We start from the raw sequence: 17,833 nt of genomic DNA, 5'->3' as shown, positions 1-17,833 counted from the left end.
TCTGGGAAACAAAAGCACTATTTTGGCATCTTAACTTACTTTAACTGACTTCATGTAAATACTAATGCTGACTACTTTTTTTGGTTTTTGATATGACACTATATGAAGTACTTTTAAAACAGGAACAGAAATAAGTGTGCAGATGGATATATGCAGATACATGTACGTTTGTACACAGATATGCTAATTTCTTATGGTGACAAGCTTATTACCACTAGCCAGCAGAATGGTTGTGTGTGACACTAGCTATTTGCCTGTGAAATGACTGTAAACATCTAATCTGCATACATATATTTTTTCTTTAAAATATAGGCAGTGTCTTTTTAAACCAACAGGAGTCTATTGGGATGCACATTTACTATTTAATTTACAAGTACGGTTCGTACAAGTGTATGAACAGATTGGATTGCTTCCTGTGTGATGCAGATTCATGGGGACTACGTGCTAGATAAATATATCCCTTATTTTTGGAAGTGAGGTCTACTCTTGGTGACTCTCTGGGAGTCAGTAGTGGTAGGGTTCTAATTAACGTTTGTGCTCCTTCTCACTCTCTGAATTCCATCAGTCGTCTTCCTCAGCTGTCAAGTACTAGCTGAGCATCAACTACAGAGTCAATACACAATTCATCATAGCTGAGGTAATTACACATTACACTTTCTTCTTCGTTGTACAAAGATGTTGTCTGGCTTAGGTTTCCCTAATTTCAGTGTAAATGTATTTCTATAAGCAGCCTTTCCAGCACCTCAGTGCCTGCTCCCCTTGCCTTGGATGCTGAAGTGGTCTCTGAAAGTTTAACAGTGTTTGAGTCCAGAGAATGTAAGTCTTTTCCCATCTGCCACAGAGGGACTGGAGGCATTTTGGTGGGCCCTCAAAGATGAGGATGCAATTGAAGGAAGAGAAAAAGACAAGAGAGAAAAGGATCATCCTAAATCCAAGTGGACACCAAGAATTAGCAAAATACCATATTTTTGTACGGATTGCTTTTATTTTTACTCTGTAACTCTTTCAGTTTGTTCCTTGGTTACTGTGAAAGGAAATCAGGCAGGATTTCAGTCTATGGAAATCTCAGTGTAGTATAACTGTTCGTTTGTTTGAAACCAACTGTTATATTTCAATGCACAGCCTGACTAGTAGTACCCTGTGGAAATGGGCAGAATTCCAGGGGGACAGTCCTATTTCCAGGTTATATATGTTGTTCCTCGGTTGCTGCTGCATTGACCCTGTTTTGAATGAAAGGACCAGATGATCCATGTAACAGATTACCATTTCCTTGTTTACCCCTCACTGCCTCTCTCCCAGTACCTGGGATTCTTCAGTCAGCTCCTGGAATCCTCCTGATAAACGGCTCTAGTTCCGCTGCCCTTCCAGTTTGTGGACATTCAGTCATTTTAATTTAGTTGAAATATTGTTTCAAGGAATTACTTGTAGTAGATGGTCCCTGGTACACATTTATTTTTAAACTTTCAAAACTGCACAGAGAGGTGGGGAGCAAATGAAGGGGAAGACTGAGATATGATGCACTTAAAATACAGAGGAGGACTGAGAGTGCCAAGCACTGCAGAGGAAAGAGAAAGTAATGAAACAGAAAATGACACAAAGAAAGGAAGCGTGACTGGTTGATTCAGTCTTTTGCTGTGCTATTACTTTGTGTGTGTTAGGACTCTCATATGCAATAACCAAACCCTTATGCCTAACTCTCTGCCCTCTTAAATTTATTGTGCCTATTCTCATATTGTTCATTCTGCATCATTCCTTGAAGACAACCTCTAATGAGCAAAAATGTGCAGTATTGTTTTTGAATACATTCTTGGTTTTCTTCTTATGTCTAGAAGGGTAGAAAACTAATTTTGCTCTTGAACTGGTTCAAAATCTTCCTCCCACACTGTGGAGCCTGGATGTGATGTTGGAAGATAGTATTTTCTGTCTGCAAGCATCAAAGTGAGATCCAAAGGGCAAGCATCTTTAAATATTTAATTACTAATAATCTGGTTCATAAAACTGACTGGGTGTTTATGGAAGACAGCAATGCTACTTTATGCTATTGATCTAACAGATGCAGTTAATCCTGTATTTTTAGAATATAAAAATGTGCAAAAGTCATTCTGGATAGATAAAAAGAAATACTCAACTCAGCAAAGTGCTTTAAATGTTGATGTCTCAGCAGCCTTGCTATCTGTCATTAGCGGATTTTTTTCCTTTATATCTTAAATTTAATCAATACTTTTTTTGAGGTTATGATCAAGTAGCATAAAACATTTTACAAGTTCTGTTTGCATGTGATATATTTTGTGTTCTCTGAAGGCTTTGTGTCTAATAGGTGATCCAGCAGACATAATTAGTAACTGCTGACAGACTATGGCTTAAATTTAAAGGTGTTTACACCACTTTTGGTGTTTCAAGTTTTATGCATTAAACTAAACATACTTTTGAAGAGATTTAATTTTCAGTGGTCAGAATTGAGTTCTTTACAGAAATCAGGCAACCACTGAGGCCCCTAAATCAACTTTTTCACTTGAAATCACAAGATTCCCATAAGAATTTTAAAGCTTACTGTTTCCAAAACACCTTGAGATTCTTAAATTCAGGTACAATAGAAGAAGAATTGTTTTATTAGTATGTAAAGTGACATGTTGATAGATAGGTACCTCCTAAATGGCGTTTTCAAATATTAAATGATGATTATCCAGAGCTCCAAGGCACTGATTCTTTGAAAGGGCTTTCAATATTGTGGGAGTAGAATGACAGGAGCCTGACTGCAGCTAATACTGAGCTAGTAATCTGTACGCTCTTTTGTTCTTGACAAATAGTATAAATTAAGTCCTGTGGAAAAAGGGCCACCCTTAAATTTGAGACCAATAGATAGCCTAGTGGAGTAGGAACTTGTTTCACGTGCTCCCTTTCACATGCCTTTGCTTCCTTGAGCATCTCCCAGCTTCAGAGACACGTTCCACCTCTCTTTCAGCAGCCTATGGGGGGAAACTATTGTATGTGCTCTGTGTGCAGACTGTAGGAGACATCCATATTGTAAAAAGCATAGGATGTAATTAGGCAAGATAGGCAATGTGTGAGAAGAAGGAACTAGAATTACCTTTGTTTATTGTTTATACAGACAGCATATGATACACCCACTGTCATTAAAAAAATGTGGAAGGATAACAAAATTTCTATACTTACAGAGTCCTAGGGTAATATTCTAACTATTTCCACCCTTTCTGTACCTCTTATTTCAACTAATGTTGTCCTGGCGATAACAGGTAAAATAGTAATTTGTACAAACAAAAGAACAACCCCCAATGTGACCACAGTACAGCTTGAACTTTTAATTTTTGTTTTTACAAAAGCATCAGTCAGCTACACAATCCCTCTCCATTTTTCTTCCCTCTAAAGGTCAGATACCACTTGCTCTTCATTATCTTATCTGGCTTTTATGCAAGCAACTCCTGCTTGAAAATTTTCAGGTATCACTCATACATCTGTAGAGCGAAACATCTCTCCTAGGCATCTATCACTCGCTTGCAGCTGACATATAGTCGTAAAGGTGACCTATTTCATATTAACAATCAATTTCCTCTCATTGTCACCACCAGGATATGTTCTGCCATTTGACTTTCCTTGTCAGAAGTGTAGACGTAGGGGTCAGACTAAATATTCTTTGAAGGTAAAAGGATGATTGATTCTATTCGTCACTGAATTCTGTCAATTTTATTTTAATGCTGAGGAAAAATACCCAAACATTGCTTTCTGACAGAGAATAACAGAGTCATACTTAAGTATCAAACTTTATATGCAATCTTGGTAAAATTGTTTCCAGAATGCAGTGTTATATGAGTCTCAAATTTCAAGGCATAATAGCTTGTTATTGGAGTTCTTTGTGGGATTTCAGTGCTTTATGTCTTTTATATTACTTGAATTATGGTGTTAAATCATGGAAAAATTAATTAAAAAAATGCATTTTAAAAATAGATATACTCCTGCATGTTACAGCAGTCTGTGTTATGCAAAAGAAATAGTATACATAAACCTACCAGGTTCCTGACATCTGTTGGAATTGTTGAGCAAAACAGTCTGCGTTTACATTTTAGGGGACACAATAATTGACCAAAAGGTGCAGTCTGTCTTTGGGGAACCCACAGGTTTGTCAGTGAATTTAATTATCAATATGAGGCATTTTTGTAGAGAATAATTTTTACTACTTATTCTAGATTTATTTGAACACAAATGATGTAGAAAATCAGTTGACCATAACGTTTGCCTAATTTGAAATACTGTCGTGGTTTAGCCTCAGACGGCAACAAAGAACCACGTGCCGCTCGCACGTGCCTTCCTAATAGAGGAAGGATCGTAAGAAAAGGCAAGACTCTTGGGTTGGGACAAAGGCAGTTTAACAGAACAGCAAAGGGAACAGGCAAACAACAACAACAACACGGACAGGGGAATATACAAACGCAATTACGGAACCGCCGCTCCCCGCCGCTCGCCGACCGGCCGGCCCCGGGACGCCCCAGCCCGCTTTTAAGCAGCAACTTCCTGCCCCCTCCCCCGGCAGCTCAGGGTGGGCGTGGCTCACATGGCATGGAATACCAGGGAAAATTAACCCTATCCCCACCGGAACCAGGACAAATACTTATTTTCCCCTTGCTTTATTCTGTGTAGATAAACATGCAGAAGGTGATTTGTATATTGTGATGTATATTTTTCTCCCGGTAAAAACCGTACCAATTTAATGTGGTTATCTGGGATGTGAGAGATCCAGTCAGGTCACTGGCATAATAAATACTGTATTTTTTCAAAGAAAAGTGGAAACTGAGAAAGTCCTGTTGCTAGAACAGAAAAAAATTACCTTAGAAAATTCTCATATACAGAAATTTCAGGGCTTGGGAAATACACCTCCCATTCTTCACCTCTACTCCTTGTGCAACGCAGATGGAGTCTAACATGATTACTCGTGTTGTGTGCTGACTTCATGATTCGTTCCACCATATTCCACTGGACTTCTCAAGGGCTAATTTACCATTCGGATTGAGTTAGCACACCAGAAACTGAAACAGAAATATTATGCTGAGGTTTGGCAGTCTTTTTGCTGGAAAATCCCAATTAGAAACTTCCGAAGAAACCTTCAATATTGTTGTGAAGTATAAAAATTTGCATTGCTCTCTGTTTCTGACAGTATCGAGACATAGTTACTAGCACGTTGGTCCTGAATTATCATACTCTTAGTTTTTAGGTGTTTTTAGCTGTGACATTGACAAGATCTTATGAATCACTTTGTTTTCAGTTCCGTGAATTAATCTTAAAATTATGAAACAATAAACAGTGTGGCAAAGGACAGTACATTTGAGAGACAAAACAAAAGAATAAAAAAGCTAACAGTGGCGGAAGCAGCAAAGCAGCCATAGAAGTGTTCCACCAGTAGTGAGATGAGAAAAAATGCCTAATATTGTCAACTTTCTGAAATCAAAAGAAAGGGAAGAAAACACTTCTAAATCCATAAGATGTATTGAAGAGTCTTTTTAGGCCACCTGCAGATATTCTGAACTTCCTAGCTGTAATGCGGAAAGACAGGGAGTCACCTGGAGAGCGGAGAACTAGAATACCTCACATTTCTACACTTGCACCACTGTACATTCTTTTTTTTAAATTGACTAAAAGCTTACTTGTATTCATGACCTGAAGATCTCAGATTAGATACTGTGGTGTATGAATTAGTAACTTTAATTTATATTTTAAATCAAAATTTGTATAGATGACAGAGATAATTATTTCTGAAGAGTCAGAGAGAAAGTTCCTGCAAAATTATTTTTAATATCTATTGGGCTTTCATTAGCATTTTCTTGCATCACTAGCCTAAAGCACAACAGAATTATCTTAAATTGAAAATGTTCAGACTAGGGAATTTTAGCTGTGAGAGACTACATCTGTCTGAAACAAGGACTATCAACTGTCTGGACACAAAATTCTGAACAGTTTGTGCTCTTGCCTGAGAAGTACTTCATGTGTTCATGGAACAGTTTGTAGAAACTGAAGAGGACTGTCTCCTTTGCAGGAAGGATATCATCCTTTGTGCTGCACACTAACAGCATATCCACAGCCAATATGAAAACAGATTAATAGGACATAGGGATGAAAATAAAAAATTCAGATCATGGTAAAAGTGGTGTATCTTTGCCATTGCTAGTCCATGTATCCTAGAATATTTTAGAATATCCAGTGTGGGCTACAGTCCTTCTAAAGCTGAAACAACTGTTAATTCCTCTCAAAATGTTCCTAGTCAATGCATGTTTTGCATTTGTTTTTCTAGCTCTGAGAGCTGTATAACTGCAATGGTTGGCTTTTAAAAGGCAGTATAAATCATAATTGTTCCTTCAACATATTCATTGAAGAATTAGCACAACTCTAATGAAGAAGTCATATATATTTTCCACTGTTTTAAATATATAAAATTGAAATCTTTCACCGTGATTTGCAGTCAAATGAAGTGGATAGTTAATAGGTACTCATTACTGCCCTTCTGTCCATAGACCTTGAAAAGGGTAAAGCCAGTAACTTAAACTTTATCCATGCAACAATAAATCTTAGAAATGAAGCACAAAAGCTGAGGAATAAAGCATCTTTTATCTCATGAAAGGCGTTATGTATTGATCTTTACACAGATGTAAGCGTCTGCACTCTTCATATACTAGTCCCTGTTTCCACTTTGTGCACTGGTGTTTTAGTAGCCAATGTGAAATTCAGACAAGTGTTAATGTGAATTAAGCATGGAATTATGAGCTGAAAGCAACTACTTTAAAGTGCAGTCAGAGTTTGTCACCAAGGACTTGATTCCCAGAATGTAAAATATTACCAGTTGTTCTTCAGCTCCAAATATTGTGGAAACACTGTGGTGGGCTTTGGATGATGTTTTAGGCAAACACTTCTGTTTAGGCTGATGTGACTATTACTAAGCCATGAAAGGGAGAAAGGAATCATTTACCACTTGTTCTCTTGTTTGATCTTGCTCAGACTGTAAGTATGTCTGCATTGCAGGGGAATTGAGCCTATGACAGAATGTTTTGTGTCCTGATTTCGGAGCGTTGTTTCCTGTCCAGGGTTGCTCCTGCATGCATAAGAACAAGTGCTTTGCTCTGTGCAAAGAGATGAGGCAGGTTCCGCTCCTCAGTCTCAGCAAGAAAGAAACAAACCAAAGCTCTGAGATACAGATTGTTCTGTACAGATTGTGCAAAAGCTACAGGTCTTCTCCTGAGAAGGCACTACGACGTGTGCGAAAAGTGGAAGAGCTGTATTCTTCACCTTCTCTCTTCCTTTCAGACAGTGATACTTTAAGCTCAGGGAGAGACTAGGGAAACAATAGCAATAAATAGCTGAGGAATGTTAATAATATTAATAGAAATGACCGCTCACCTCATAAGTTTTTGGATAAATAAGATACAATTCAGGATAGATGTTCCAAGTAAATAACAAACATAGTGATTAAACAATAGTGATTAGAGTATGTTTGTATTTGAGGACGCTTTGGCAGCTAAAGATAGATAGTCATCCTGATTTCCTAGACACAATGAATGTCTCTTACTTTGTTAAAGGAAAAACAACAAAAAGGGAAAAGGAAACAAAGTTGACACCATAAATAAACTCAATAATCTTTAGAAATGTAAAGATATGAAAACTTAAGCATCAAAATTGAAGGTATGAATTCCAGGTTAGTAGGTTCACTGGCTGATGAACAAAACCCTAGAATACCTTAGAACTTCTGTTTGATCTGAAATCTCAGTGTGTTTATTCAAGGTTCTGTAGGTCTTGTCTGGTCTTGGTCTATAGCTACAACTGAGTATTAGACTGTGTCTGCAACTTGCAGTGTGCCATGCAGTGCATATTTTACCACATCCAGATGATTCAGTAAAGCTTTGAGGTAGAAACAGATTTTTGACTGCAAGCATTTTGTAGAACTTGTGAATCCACCGTGATATCAGAGCCAACATCGTGGATGAGACCCAAGTGTAAGTGGATGGCCTCTGCTTTCATGTTAGAGTGTGGTTAGATAAATAGTGGGGAAATAATTTAACCTCAATTTTAGGGTCAATCTGGCAGGAGATATAGCAGACAGTAATACAACAGAGGGCAAAGAGGTAAAAGGGTGAATTTGGAATGAGGTTTAACAAAAGGTTTGTCTTTACGTTTTTGAATTACATGAATGACGACATCCCTGATACGTTTGCACCTGTGCTGTTGCCAGTGTTGATGCAAATGGGGACGGTCTGTTTCCCCATCATGGTTGTAACCGAATCTGCCCAGTCAATGAGGCCCTACCTCAGCAGATGCAAGAGCTGCTTTGCATCTATTCAGGGTGTTGCCTGAGCGAGGGACACCTGAAGGAACGAGCCTGTGAATGAAGGAGTTGACATCCATTCAGAATGAGAGACTACAAATGTTATGAGTTTGGTGGTTTTCTTTGCAGACACCACAGAGACCACAGAGTACTGCCCACCACATTGTAATTCTGACACCATAAGAGCCTTTATTGTGTTATGTTTGGGAGAGTGTTTATGACTTAGGTTTACTTGTAGCCTTTCCGATATCTTTGATAAATTGCAGAATAATATTGTGCTACAAAAGGAGGTTTAAACTAGGTACAATTAGAGAAGTACATGTATGTTGCATTATAGCCAAAGAACTCTGTGACACAAAAAAAATTTGAATCTTTTTTTGGTATTCTGTCTTCTTAAACCACCCACTTTATTATCTTAGGCTCTGCAAAACACTTCAAAGACAGTAAATGCTAAGATGGTGTGCAGTCATCTGTTATATCTATCAAGTTGTGCAGTGGGCCAACATTTTAAAGCCTTTTGAAATTCTGTGAAATCTTTGAGAGAACCATGTTACCTGAAAGCCATGCACACATGACATGAAGGCATCTTCAGACACAAACTGGCTTATATCTTTAAATGCTTCACCTTTACTCCAGCAAAGCTCCCACTGAGGTCAGAGGCAGGTGAGCAGTTAGTATGTGCCTCAGTTTTGTCTCATTATTGTTTCTAGGTGCATCTGTATTAGGTTCAAACACACAATAAACATTACAGTCTGAAAGTTTATATAGCTGGAAATGGACATGCTTGCAAAATCTGTGAATCTTTAAGGATCTGCTTTCAGTATGTGTTCAAATACAAACAGATGTCTACTATATTTTTGATGTGGAGAAGCTTAGGGATATGTAGCTCTTCTAATTGTTCCATTCACAGTATTTATTTATACTTGCATAATTCTTATTGGATTTCCATGTTCTAGTGCTGTTTGTAATGAAATATGATTGGCAGTATTTTGTATCATCGTAGAATAAAACTGTCATATTGACTAAATAACAAACGTGATAAATGTTATTACATGAACTTAGTTATACTTACGGATTTGGGCATTCAGCTGTTGTTAACAACTAAGATGGAATTCTTCAACATGTATTCCTAGTTTAACTGAAGACATATCTTAATGCTTCATTGTTAGGATTCAATCAAACAATTTTAGGGTAATTTCATTCCTTGTCTTTTTACCTCGTTCATTCTGTCTTATTCTTTCTTCTACCTTCAGGAGAATCGCCAAAGTGTTCGGATTGTGAATTTGCCGTCTCAGCTGTCTTTGCTCTTTCCTGAGGCATTGTGCTCTGAATTGGGTCACATGCAATTTTGCAGTGGTACAATAGTCCTTTTGTGTGAGAACCATTCCTCCTCATCTTGCTTCCTCTGCATCTTCAGTCTGAAGACTAAAAATAGAAGATGCACTAAAAGTAAGGCAAGATTCCTTTCTTTAGCTACATATTTCAGGATGGAATATTCATACTACTTTTGCCAGAATTTGCAAAACTACTGCTTAAAGTTCCCCGGTTCTGAAGAATTTAAGCGGAAACTTTAGCTTCAAAGCCTGGATATGACCCACGGATTGTGTATTGTTTTCTGTGGCAGTGGAGAAACTGGTGTTAAATGCTAATCCAGCCTCAGTTACTGTACAAATACTGTTGCTAACTCTGGAGAGCAAACTTAATTTTCCCGTGGCAGGTAACAGTTTTGAAGTTTTTTATAATGTGAGGGGACAGCATATGAGATGAAACTACAAATAAATGAAGTATAATGCTAAGATTAGAAGCATACTATTATATTGCGATGGCTATGGCCATCTAGTCCAATATGTACCTCTGGCAGTGACCAGTCCCACATGATAGAGTTGCAAGGAAACTCTACAGCAGACAATCCTGGAATTATATCCTCCAAAGGGGACCATCTGTCCTAACCTCAGGCATCCTAGCTTATACCCTCAAGCAGGAAATTTTTATCTCTGATTTTCCATCTTTAGAAAGATTAAAGTACAAGCTTTTCAACTGTACTAGGTCTCACTCAGTTTTTCTAAGCTATTGAAGAGGTGTGAACACTGTATGTGATCTGAAGAGAGTGTCAGTGGGAAATCAAAAATCATAAAAACTACTGAAAACAGCAGTGTGTTTCTGAAGAGTTTGACGACTGCCTTCCTTATTGCAAAGAGCAGACTGAAGAACATGTCAGGAAAACTAAGACCATCATCTTATCACTTTGCAACAAGAAATATTGCTAATTTCCCTCTGAATGTTTAAGAAGCTATTGCAAAATATGTCCAACATAGACTGCTCCTCTAAAAGTCTGGGTGCTATCCAGGATCAGACTCAGCAGCGTCAGCATGCAGAAAGACGGTCTTATCTCCAGAAAGTTCGGAAATGAGGAATCCTAGAAATCTCATGAGGTAAGCCAATCTATGAGAAACTCAGATAAACTATCAAAAATGAAAATATTCAGAGAAGTTGTATAAAGTTTTGGTCAGTTGCTAAAATATGATTATTCATTTACAAATCTTTGAAGAGTCATTTCAAAGCTGTGCCTTTTGCTAAAAGCGTGACCAGTGTCATACCTGTTAGAAAAGACAAAACAGCGTATAATACGTGAGGGCAGAAAGGCATAAACACAAGAAAGTCAGTCTCTAGAACATGGCAGTGATCATACGGTTGGACTAATCAAGGGCTTTGAACAGTAATGTTGACTTTAAGTCTTTTACTGACACAAATAATAGGCTGTTTTACCCAGTCTTTGATTATAGAACTGGTAGGCTAGCTTCCCAGTTTCTACAGCTGAGGATCTAGACAAGGACTGGTGTAGAAAAGATGCACAGCCTTTTTGCATTCTATGTTTGTTTTGCAATTCAGAACTGCACAGTGATACACAGCCTGCAGTGCTGATGGATGCAGATGTACACATACCATTGAATGCATGCGTTTATGTTGCCTTTGGGTGGAAAGCATTCAAGCATTCAACTCTTTTTTTTTTCAGTCAAGTCTTTAAAAGATTACCCTGTGCGTCTTCTTTTTCTTTGAGTAAAAGATAATTTGATTTCTCTCTTTAACCTTCAAAAATTAACTTTAAATGATGTTTCAGAAATGGGGAAAACTCCCTACCTTCTTGCTTATATACAGTGAATGTTTTCTTGACGGATCAGACCTATAGAAGCTTTTACAACATGCACGAAACAACTTCTGACAGAATAACAAGCTGCCCCGTGCCATCACAGCAGCTGGCAGAGTGAGTCATTGCTTCTGGCCCTGTAATGCAGACCTTGCGTGTCTCGGAAATAATGCCCAGCCAAGTGTGATTGCAAGCTATTATTAAGGCTTTATTTGTGAAATTGGTGGAGTTGAGGTCAAACATCTTTTTCTCTATTTTCATGTACTGCTTTTAGGCAGCTTTCAATGATGATTCCATTATACCCCGACTACGAAGATATTTTACCTGTTATACAAATTGCTGGTTAATTACTGAGTTGTTTTTCACATCTGAATCTGTTTTTGAGTAAGACAGTATGACATTGAGCCAGAAGCAACACTGACTACAAGAAAAACAGGGAGTTTGAGCTTTAAACCGAAAGTGAGTACAAGAATTCCTGAAACAGATGAATGCAGCCTGAGAGTTACTGTAGATATTGAAAATGTTTTGTCTAAAAATGGAAATTATTTAGAAACAGTGGTTTACCTGCAGGTCTCCAGGCAATGCATTATGTTGTCTTTGCTGCCTTAAAATGTTTTAGGTCCATTTTATATGACAAGGAGGTAGAGAATGATTTTATTTGTAATATCAACCAATTCAGAATTATTCTCTGATTTACGGGCCATATAATGTCTTGACATATGCAATAACCCAGAAGACAATACTAACACTTATTTTTTAAAGCTTGAAAAGAAGGCTGAACTGTATTGGAGAATTCCGGTCTTTGTCCAGAGTTCCAGGGAACATGTAGTATTTTGACAAGCTATTTTTGCAAGGAGAATGTATTTAAATGAGTTGCCCTTGATGATTTTTAGGATTTTAGCATGTTGGGCTACCCACTTCATCTCATTTCTGGTATCAACATGGAAAGAGAATAACACGGATTCCTGTATAGTCAGTTGGGAAAAGTAGACTCATATTTCACGGTTTCTAACCTAAGAAATGGAGCTTCAAGACAGCAATATAGAAAAGCTGGAGTCCTGACTTTGCTTCCTAATGTAATGCCCCAAATTAAACAATATGGATATCCTCTTACATGAACTCGTGACAATGTCTGTGCCATCAGTCTTCCTTTTCATCTTCCGCCTTCCCGTAGAAGCCCATCTATCATCCACTTGTACTTAGGGGAAAACAGAACACTGTGGTCTGAGGAAGTGTTGGATCCTTTTCTGCTTTTTGTTTCCCAGTAACGTGGTACACTGAAGCTTGTGAAAAGCTTTCTTTATAGAAACATGGGATATATAGGCAGAAGCCCTTTACCTTGCTGAAGCCCCCAAGTTCTGTGTAGCTTATGGATTTCGTGCTTTGAGTATTCTTCTGAAAGAATGGTGGCAGAGAAAGAGTAATGAAAATGTCCAGATTTTTGAAAGGTTTTTTTCTCACAAAAGAGCCATTTGGCCTTGGAGATAAAGTTACCCACAGAAAGGCAAGCAATTTGTGTGTGTAGTTACTTGTATCTCTGTACCTACAACCTGCTTGAAAATCTTCACAATAAAACACAATGTATGTTAATCTTCAAGAAATAATTATAATATAGAAGAGATATAATAAGAGAGATATATATATAGAAGGGATATTATATGATATAATATACAAGGGAGATAATCTGATGTGGTTGAAAGAGGGACATTATCTCAAAGGGCTCACAGATAATGAATGGGTAAGTTAGCATGAAAAAGCTATTTTTCAGTGATCCTTTTAGGATCATGCATGTTTTCTAGAAGGCAGTCAACTTGGCTTGAGATACTGTGTTTGTACCTAAAGATTGTCTGGTGCTAGTACACGAGCAGAAGAGCCATGCCAAAGGTAGCCCTCAGCTGATGGTAACTACTTGGAATTTTTTTTTTCAGTACCTGGGAAAAATCTTAATACTTCATGCAATTCTTTCTAATAAAGCTTTTTAAAAAGAAAAATATTTTGTTTTCTTTGCTAATAATAGGATTCTAAATGGAAAAACTAAGGACCATGGTGTTCCCGCATCTATCATCTTTACTATATTATGCAGCACCATGCCCTCTTCAACATTTTATATTTATGCAACCCCTGTGAGACAGAGAGGACCTGTCACCTCTGTCTTATACTTCTAGAAATGAGGCACAGAAACATGGACACTCTCAGGAATATGGACTAGTTTTCTAGTTTTAATTCTGAGTTTTCTAGTGACTCTTACTAGTGCGATTTTAGACATTCTCTTCGGAGCTCTCTTTCTGTTTGGTAGCCCAAAGCTACCATGCTGAAATTGGACTGGAAACGACAAACCACCTTGCTCCACACTTTAAGCTGATACACCAGACTATGAACAGAGGTAGATGAGATGATGTCCTTACTTTCGGAATGGTTTCTTAAGGTGAAGGGCAGAGATCTGGGAACAGTGATATTTTAAAGCATCCCTGAGATTACTGTCAGAGATGCTTTACCTGGGCTGATTCTTTCTCCAGATGTTCTTATTTCTGTTCTTTGACTATGTGATGGGACTAGTTAAGATAAATACTTCCCTCTCAAGTTCCCTGTTTAAATACCGTAGTACCTTATGTAGCTGGCCCTAATAGATGTATTTCAGTCACAGAGGAAATCTGTGGCAAAATTGGGATTTGAATCCTAGGTCTTCTGAACACTCAAACTGACAAAGCATAAAGCATTCTCAGTTCATTGGGACTTATATGGACATTCTTTTTAAAGACAGTAAGGATATTAATGTGAATAAAATTTGTAGGATTAAGTCCGTAATTTCTGTTCAGTCAATTCTTACTGTTGCAAAAATGTTGATAGGTCTTTTTCCTTAAAGGAACTGGGCAGGATTTTATCGAGGCACTGGCAAACATTTTAGAAAAGTATGTTATGATAATAACCTTGTACAGAAATATTGACTTACAGTACTTAACAACATTACCTGCCAGAGAAAACTTGGCAAGTCTTGGTCAGTGAACATTGCTAAGGAGAAAATTAATTTGTGAGAAATTCATAGCTCATTGGAAAGCACTCTTGGTCTTTCAGGTGTGTACTCTGGAAGGGAAATATTTAAATAAATAAAAAAACCTCAGGATTTTGTGTTTATGAGAGGAAGGGGACTCGGGAGGTCTCATACAGTGCTAGTAACTATTTCTTACTTCGTTTTTCACATATCATTGCTTAGGTAATAGTTCTTGTAAAAATACCAAGATGACTTTTAGATCACTGAAACTCTATTTTAGTTATCTCTGCTTTACACTGCTGTAAGTTGTGACAGAACTTGGATCATTCCATCAGAATTGTTCTTAAATGATTCTTAGGAAAATCCCTAAGGTCACACAGCAAGATGTGATGGTTTCAGTGTAACGCAGTTAATGAAAGTAACCAATAGAGATGCACAAGTCACAGCTGGCATTGCAAGGCCTAAGGCTTCCAAAATCCTAATCTTTTGTTAACCCGTTCTTATTTTAAGTTCTTACAACCTGTTTTGGGGTTCTGGAGGGATTCAAACTTGTCCTGAAATCCTGTTTTCCTCTTCCATTAGTGTTCATCCTCTTTTCTGGAATGGTAGTACTTCCTGGCTTTGGCTGAGTTGTATGTATTTTGTTCTGAAAGCCTTTTGTTGGGCTCCTAATCATGTCTGATGTGCATGAGATACATTATCTATCCCAATTCTTTTCCAGCAGTGATTAATATACTGCAAAGAGTGTTTCTTAGTGAAGAATACCTATTCTTGGTTTATATATGAGAATACCTCATTGGGTTTTCTTAGAGATAAACATATGCGTAGAGAAAGTGGGCTCTTGGTAGGAGGCTAATTAAAACTTCATGGTCTAAAGTGTTTTCTGGAGTAACTCTACTGAACTCTGCTGAAGTAAGATTAGATGAAAATTCGGCCTTCCATCAGGACAAACCTTAATTAACATGTTGTTTAAAGGCTAAACTTTGCAAACAGCATGAAGAGGATTTTGTGGGATGAAGATCTGATTAAAAAAAAAAAAGATTTGGCGCTTCCTTCAAATTGGAACAAAAAAAAAAGGCTGGGTAGATCACAATTCTGTCAGTATTTGCAGTTAAGAACATTAATGCTGAACTTGTTAAGTCCTTTGACAAGCCATCAGACTTCTGCCTTATTGAGCTCAAACAAAAAATAAAGTCTTAAGTTATACCAGTCTTCTGCAGAAAGGGATGATTTCCCTTAAACAGAGACCTCTTGTGATGTCCTAAAACCCTTTGGCAATTGCAACGAAATAAAAACCAAACCAAACCCCAAATAAAAGAAACCCTAAAACCCAAAACCCATTGTTCAGCAAAGAGGTATTTCCATCCATACCAAATGCTTCAGCCACCACTGTGCTCGTGGATTTTTGAATTTTCAATGTCTTTTTACCCATAGAATTATCTTGCACTAATGCACCAATATGTAAGTTGTTGTTCCAAAAACCCTGGACCCAACTCCAGATTCATTGTGTGGACTTGAAAAAGCCAACGTGCTTTAGATTTACTAAAATAGTACTGGATTATTATATAGCACCCATAAATTTGCAGGTTGCTTTACACTCAAAAAATAAATTCTAGTCCCTGGAAGGGTAGTGCCACAATGAATTTTGGCTGCTAGGTTTAAATAAAAAGAAAAATTAATAAATTCTGAGAGTTAAAAAGAGATAAAAATCTCATAACCAATCTCTTCCATCCTCGGTATTTTAAATATTTCTGCAGTGAATGAATTTATTTTCTAGCCTAAATAAAATGCAGAGAAGAATTGCCCCAATATCTCCTAAAAAAAGAATTAAACTAGCACACTGGAAGCACAGAACACAACCATCTGTTGCTGGGTTGTTGAATCAATGTCAAACCCAGCAGCATATGAAAGTGTGATGTACAGTACAGTCTCTGGAACAGAGCAGATATTTTTGGTGACATCTGGATGCTTTTTATCTACTACACAAACAAGGATTTTGGGGACAACAAACTCTTCATCATATGCCCTTAGAATATCTACAAAAGAAGAAAAAGAACCCATGGTGTTTTCTCCCCAGGTTACATATTTCTTTATCTTCAAAAAGCCCTCTCTTTGAGGAGGCAGTCAGCAGTAACAAAATATATAATTTATTTACGTTCTCAGCTCTTATTTCTGTTGCACATTTTCTTAACGAGCTTATGAGTAAGGTGACCAACCTCACACGTCTTTTCCTTGGGTGACTAATTCACTTTGGGTTTAGAAACTTGTCCCTGACATTAATGATGAGTGCGCCTGCTGACTGCCATGTAAAATGTTTATACTTTATGGCTATAGCTCAAGTACAAGCATAAGGAAAAACGAAGCACCGTTGAATGAAAATTGGAAACTTGGTATTGAAGTATACAATGGTCATATTTAATCTTTTTACAGTTGGCACCTGTTAAAAATTTACTGTTCCAGAGGGATCGGTGATAGTTCTGTGCTAACTTTATTGGTGTAACAGTGACAAAATTCCAGTGATTTCATTGGAGACATCCATAATGAAAGTTTTTCTTAGCTTTAAAATTGTGCTTTGGGTGGCTGAGGGTTGTGTGCTTTTGTTCATCTTTTTTTTCACAGTGGTATAATAATCAGTCATAGTCCATGTAAGAAAGCAATCCAAACACCTGCAAACAAAGGAAGTGGTTTCCATACATTGTACATGAGAGTTCTCAGAATAGCTCCTTTGCTGTTACTCAGCTGTCACTTGAGTTAGTTAGGTTTGAATTTACAGGAAAGAAAGAGACATCTGGTTCTTACTTTGAGTTCTCCATGGGAAACACAATAGCAATAATTTCACTAAAGAAGGCTATCTACCAGTTAGTGATGATGGGACTGTTTGGGATTTTTTTAGCTGTAGAGTGGATGCTTTTCTTCTTCAGGTGCCTCAGATTTTGGTGTACATTTCTTATCCTGTCTAGGCTCACTGTATGAAAGAACTTGAATGAAGAATTCAAACAAGAAACTTAAAATATTGTGGGTTTTTTAAACTTCAGTCAAATCACTTACGGACCTCAGGGGCAATAAAGGTACATATTGGGGGGTTTTCCATTAATCATTATTAGGACCTGATTCTAGTTGCAGTCTCATTTAAAACAAGTATCATTTCAGCGGCCTTGATGAAATCAGGAAAATCAGAATCAGTGTTTTAATATATTTTCCTGATTGAAAGTGTGATGTGGTATTTCCCATAAGTCACCGTCACCTCTTACAGACCTGAATTTTTCTCCATTTCTGTTTTCTCGGTGTGATTTCAGTTAATCAAGAGGTTCATTTGGAAGTAACTTGTAGAACATGGAAGTCTTTGAGTCTTGGTGAACCTGCCGGGAGGTAAGCTCAT

At 37.5% G+C, this 17,833-nt stretch overlaps 1 long non-coding RNA gene across 2 annotated transcripts in view; it reads left to right on the top strand.

The window, feature by feature from the left end:
• The window catches only part of LOC134522265 (uncharacterized), a 302,419-nt gene that overhangs the window by 34,059 nt on the left and 250,527 nt on the right, over positions 1 to 17,833 (top strand). For both annotated transcript variants that reach the window (XR_010073011.1, XR_010073012.1), the window contains exon 2: positions 9,574 to 10,752. This is a non-coding gene — a long non-coding RNA (uncharacterized LOC134522265). The remainder of the gene's footprint in view (positions 1 to 9,573; positions 10,753 to 17,833) is intronic.

The sequence above is a fragment of the Chroicocephalus ridibundus genome, chromosome 12, assembly GCF_963924245.1.
Source record: "Chroicocephalus ridibundus chromosome 12, bChrRid1.1, whole genome shotgun sequence".
In the NCBI taxonomy this organism is placed as follows: Eukaryota; Metazoa; Chordata; class Aves; order Charadriiformes; family Laridae; genus Chroicocephalus; species Chroicocephalus ridibundus.
The sequence above is the reverse complement of the archived record's forward strand: the minus strand, read 5'-3'. Positions and strand labels throughout refer to the sequence as shown.